The sequence below is a fragment of the Myotis brandtii genome, unplaced genomic scaffold (genome assembly GCF_000412655.1).
Source record: "Myotis brandtii unplaced genomic scaffold, ASM41265v1 scaffold1013, whole genome shotgun sequence".
In the NCBI taxonomy this organism is placed as follows: domain Eukaryota; kingdom Metazoa; phylum Chordata; class Mammalia; order Chiroptera; family Vespertilionidae; genus Myotis; species Myotis brandtii.
In genome coordinates, this window is record NW_005353379.1 from 269,415 (window position 1) to 275,116 (window position 5,702).

General features: G+C 58.7%; 1 protein-coding gene across 1 annotated transcript in view; it reads right to left on the reverse strand.

The window, feature by feature from the left end:
* Window positions 1-4,517, reverse strand: part of SERPINA12 (serpin peptidase inhibitor, clade A (alpha-1 antiproteinase, antitrypsin), member 12) — a 14,180-nt gene extending 9,663 nt beyond the window's left edge. The window contains exon 1 of the mRNA XM_005853238.2: window positions 4,140-4,517. The gene's annotated coding sequence lies outside the window, so the exon portion shown is untranslated. The remainder of the gene's footprint in view (window positions 1-4,139) is intronic.
* Window positions 4,518-5,702: the final 1,185 nt, after the last annotated feature.

Consider the following 5,702-nt stretch of genomic DNA (forward strand, 5'->3'; position numbering starts at 1 on the left):
TTTGCTGAGATGTTAGGATGCTGCCCTGTTCCAGCCTCTGGTGTCCTGGGAAGGAAGGTGTAGACGCCAGGGGCTTCCATAGCCATGTGCCTGAGGAGAGAGTGACCCTGGGACAGAGCCAGAATGTGAAGAGGGTGCACGTCAGGGCTCCGCAGAGACCCTGGAGCTGGGCCACCCTGAGCCCCTGCCGCTAGCTTCCAGTGACGCTGGCGTGAGTTACGTGGTCAGTTACTGAAGCCAAAAGCATCCTGACAAATACAAGTATAATATGTCTTTATTGATTTTTAGAGAGAAAGGGGAAGAGAGAGAGAGAAAATCAATCAATTGCCTCCCACACGCACCCCGACCAGGCATCAAACCCACAACCAGGGCATGTGCCCTGACCGGGAATCAAACCAGCGACCTTTCAGTGCATTGGACGATGCTCAACCCATTGAGCCACTTGGTATATGCACCAGGAAATCAGGAGTCCCGGCCCTGACCGTACGCCTATTGCTGTGTGACACTGGGGAGAACTCCCCCCCCCCTCCAGAGCCTGGTGATGTCTAAGCACCCTTCTCTCCCGATGACATGTTTTCTCAGTAAAAATTAAAAATAGCTGGTGATGAACAAAGGCTCAGAGATGGTCTGGGAATAGATTAGAGAAGAGAAGATTAGTAACCCCCAGGGGTGTTTCAGAAAGCAACAGACATAGAAGATGGGGTGGCTTCCGTCTCAGGTGCGTGGGCTGGGCTGGGGTGGAGTCAGCTGGGTTGGTAACAGGAGCTTCACGTTCGCCGGTGGATGGCCCTCCGTGGACACCACTCCCAGAGCCCAGGGTGGAGGGGATCAGACATCCGTGAGGAGCTCCGAGGGCACCCTCGCGGGGGCTCACCAGCCAGGTGAGGCAAAGCCGCGGAGCCCCTGCCAGGCCTGGCCCGGCCCGGAGCCGGGAGGAAACTGCTCGGAGCTCCATCCAGGAGCACTTTCTGGCACAGACACCCACACGGTTTACAGCGATGCCCAGGCGGACCGCCCCGCCCCCGCCCCCCCCCCGAGTTTCAGGAACAGGAACTGATTATGGAAGTAGGAGCCTGCATGTTGGTCTTCTCCAGCTTAGGGTCTGGAGGCTGGCAGGCAGCCTCCTTGCCCTCCAGAGCTTCAAACTGTCATCTCCTAGATGGCTGGGGTGGGGGGTGGGGGGGACGACGACTTTGGCCTCCTCCCCCTCGATGCTGCTCCACAGCTCCCAGCCCTGGGACACAGTCTGCACCTGCCAGGTCTCAGCTGCCCCCACCTCTAAGCATTGGATCTGAGCACGGGCCTCCTGCCCAGGCCCCCATGTGCCCACAGCCTGGCCTTCCCATCCGTCATCACAGGCCCTCCACTGACCCAAACGTGTCAGATGGGTGGGTACCCGTCCCAGATGCCCGAGGCTCGTTTTTGTTTATTCCATCAATTAAAATAGCTGAGCGGCTGGTTATTTCCCAAGAGATGGATAGACGCCCAAGTTGAGCAACTCTCTCTCGGTTTTTATTTTGGAGGGTGTGGGTGGGTGGGAGGGTGAGGGGGCCGGCCTGTCTAGATAAAGTAAGTAAACAAAATGAAGAAGAAAACACAGAAACCGAGCCTGTGGGCAGGACTGCAGTTCTGACTCTCCGGCCCACGCTCCTCCCCGGGACCCGGGGGAATGACTTCCTTCCCGCCTGGAAAGAAAAGAACACCGGCTCAGGAGGCACTCCTCCTGCGGACAGCTCCAAGCCGGACAGCTCCAAGCCGGCGCGCCCCGCAAACCCAAAGCCGGGCCTGAGCTCCGAGCCCAGTCTGCGCAGGAGGGCTTGCCCACCAGAGGGCTCTCGGGGGCATCTCCTGATGAGCTTAGCAATTGGGATCCGCCAATCAAAGCCCCGAAGGGGTGGGGACAGTGAGATGTGATAGCACTTTTAACAACAGTGACTCTGATGTTAGGAAGCACTTGCAGCATGGAACAGACTGGCATACCTCGGGGGGCGGGGGCGGGGGATGAGGAGCGATAAACCAAAGAACTCATAGACTTATATGCACAGCCATGGACACGGGCAGTGGGGTGGTGACCTGGAGGGGTGGGAGGAGCTGGGAGGAGGGGGGAGGGGAGGGAAATGGGATACATCTGTAATAGTATCAACAATAATGTATATATATTTTTAAAAAGCCCTTTCACACTCATCATTGCCAGAAGACTGCGGAGAACCCACACCACACGCGGAGCGCACGCGACACAGGTGCTCAGGCCGAGCGGCTCAGATCCGCCTCCTCAGCGAGCAGGGACCGCGCAGCCCGCCCGCCCCTCCGGGACAGCCCCGCCATGAGGCTGACGGGCAGGAAAGGTTACGTGTGTCTGTCCTCACGAGCCAATGAGACTATGAGTTCAGGATGCTGCGGACGCGTTCCCATCCTGTGAGCCTCGTGAGCTGTCTGCCAGCTGGAGTGCCGCTCACTGCCGGGCCCTTTCCTGCCCCGGCTGGACGTAGGCCTCCTGTCCCGAAAGGCCCCGGCCCTCGGAGACCAGCCCTCCCCCGTCCTTCCCGGAGTTCGCGGAGCGTAAGCACGTGGGTGACCTAACTGCCTTTACTCGCGTGACGCCCGGTCCTTCCCAGCGACGTGCACTGGCCTCGGAGACCAGCAGGAAGCCCTGGGCTGGAGACCTCGGGCGTGTCTGTGGTCCACTATTCTAAGGCATCGACGTTGTTTTAAGCGGAGATCACGCTAGACACATTAGTGGTTATTACTGATTTTTAAAATACTTTTACTGATTTCAGAGAAGAAAGGAGAGAGACATAGAAACATCAATGATGAGAGAGCATCACTGATCGGCTGCCTCCCGCACACCCACGACGGGATCGAGCCCGCAACCCGGGCATGTGCCCTGACTGGGAATCAAAAGTCAACCTGCTTCATAGGTTGACACTCAACCCCTGAGCCACGCCGGCGGGCGGTTCTTATTTTGTAAAGCGAGTGATGGTCAGCCCTACCTCCGTAACTCTGTTGGAGGCGAGAGAAGAGCGGGAACTCCACCTCCTGACCACTGTGGTACACGTGGTCCGCCCTCCTGCGAACCAACACAGACACATCACCTCACCTCGAATCTGGCCTGGAGACCTCTGCCTTCATTCTTTAAGAACTATTCTGAGCCCTTGCTGTTTGGTGCCAGGCGCCGGGCCGTGAGCCAGGCCCGAGCACTGGTCTGTGCCGATGCTGCCGACCGGCCCGCGGCCTTCGGAGCCCCAACACGGTGCTCTCCTGAGAGGCAGCACCCCCCAGCCTACGGGCCTCTCCAAACCCTCCCTCGAGGTCAGCTCTCTGCCTGGCCGTGCCTCCCGCCCTCACGACTTATCCTAGGGCAGTGATGGCGAACCTATGACACGCGTGTCAGAGGTGACACGCGAACTCTTTTTTTGGTTGACTTTTCTTTGTTAAATGGCATTTAAATATATAAAATAAATATCAAAAATATAAGTCTTTGTTTTACTATGGTTGCAAATATCAAAAAATTTCTATATGTGACACGACACCAGAGTTAAGTTAGGGTTTTTCAAAATGCTGACACGCCGAGCTCAGAAGGTTCGCCATCGCTGTCCTAGGGCGAGGGGACACGTGGGTGTGCAAGAGCCGGTGAGCATCACCTTCAGGGCCACTTGTGCTCTGAAGGGGACACTGAGTCCCAGGGAGGACAAAGGCGCGATCTGTGCTCACACCCAGCATGTTGGGAGATGGAGTGGGAACCGAGGCGCCCAGCGATTCTGCACAAGTGCAAGGAGCGAGCCTCCCTTCCCGGGGGGAGTAACCAGCGTCCCCCTCAGGGAGGCAGGCCGACGCGGGAAGCCCCCAGACACGGCTGGCGTGGCCACAGCCGTGGGGCAGGGCAGACCCGATAGGAGGCCCCTTGTCTCCCCAGACAGGCCATTCCCCACAGCCACCCAGGACTGCCCTCTGGAGAAGCACTGGAGGGCGGCACCGGGAAGCCAGGCGCCGTGAAGACGAGAGGGGCTTGCTTCCCAGACTTGGGGCTCCCGGGACGCTCTGCAGGAGCCCACCCGGTCGGTCGGGGCCTTCCTGCGATCCGAGCCCCCCTTGACACAGACGAGAAGCCGGAGACCTCTTCAGAGGGAAGGCAGACTCACCGTGCGTTCCGGAGACGTCCCGGAGCCAGCCCGATGGGTCCGTGTCGCTGGCTCTCCTCCCTACACGTCCATGCCCATGGCCTCTGGAGCAGCAGACCGAGGCCCGTGCCTGCGCAGATGGGCAGGGATGGAGCTGGGAGCAATGGCCACTCACCTCCGGGACTTCTCGCTCCCCAGGCAGAGTGGCATTCAGACCACACCCGCTGGGTGGTGGCTTCCCTAATGAAGTCCATTCTTTTTTTTTTTTTTTTCAATGACTGTTATTTCCCAATAATTACCTTAGCTCACCTGGGGATCTTCTGGGGAAGAGAACACAAAAGAGATGAATAGACAATTAAATACAAAGTCTCGTGAGGAGTAACAGGAATCAAAAATTCACATCAGCCCTGGCTGGTGTGGCTCAGTGGATAGAGCACCAGACTGTAGACCGAAGGGTCCCGGGTTCGATTCCGGCCAAGGGCACATACCTCGGTTGCAGGCTTCTCCCCAGCCCAGGCCCTGGTCAGGGCGAGTGTGGGAGGCAACCAGTCGATGTGTTTCTCTCACATCGATGTTTCTGTCTTTCCCTCTCCCTTACGCTCTCTCTAAAAATCAATGGAAAAATATCCACTGGTGAGGATTAACAACAAAAAATTCACATCGAAGTTCAAAAATTTCAAGTTGGTTTCTGATTGCGTATTTGTTGTTCTGGAGTAGTGGGGCTATGGTTGCCGCCCCCCATCTTTCTGTTTTCTGAGTTGTCTTGAAGGAACAGGTATTACTTTAGAATCCATTTTTAAAAGATTGGAAGTAAAATGGAGCTCTTGGCCCTCTGAGATGGGGCTGAGAACCTTCCCAACGCCCCGATCCTGGGATGGACGCGATGAGCCCCCGCCCTCCTCTCAGCCCCGCAGTCTCTGATGGACTCAGGGAAAGCCGCCGAGAGAAAGGAGAGGCTCACCGCACCCGCCTGCGCTCACAGACCCACCAGCCCGCGGTGGGTCCCAGGGCCCAGCGCTGCTGGCATCAGGGAGAGCCACCGCAGGAGGCCGAGCTGCCCCCTTCCCTCCCCCAGGGAGGCAGGCCTGTCGCCAGAGTGCACCTGGGCCGGTGCACCGAGTGGCCAGATGCAGTGGGAAACCTCGAAGCCGGGCCCCTGTCACTGAGGGTGGCCAGACGCCCCTGACAGAGGACAAGCCGAGGTGGTGGCAGCTGAGAGCCAGCCAGCAGACGCTGACCCAGAATCTGGGTCTGCGCCCTGGTTTGGAGGGGAAAACCCTGCCTGCTAATGACTGGGTGAGGCCTACGAGTCTGTGGGCCACACCCGCGGCCCGTCCCGGGCACACTCAGTGGCAAAAAAACGCGGGAGGGTCGCTTCAGCGGGAGGGGCTGCCCTGGGGAGGCCTGGGCGCAGACAGGGCCCAGAGCCCGGGGGCCATGAGGAAGGTGCCACAGGTGGGCTGGAGCCGCTGCCCATCGGGGCCAAGAGTCCTCGAGTCTCGCCTCAGCCAGGGGAGCCCACAGTGGGGAACCCACATGGGGAACAGTGGGATCAGGTGGTTGGAGGACCAGTCCCTCCCAGCG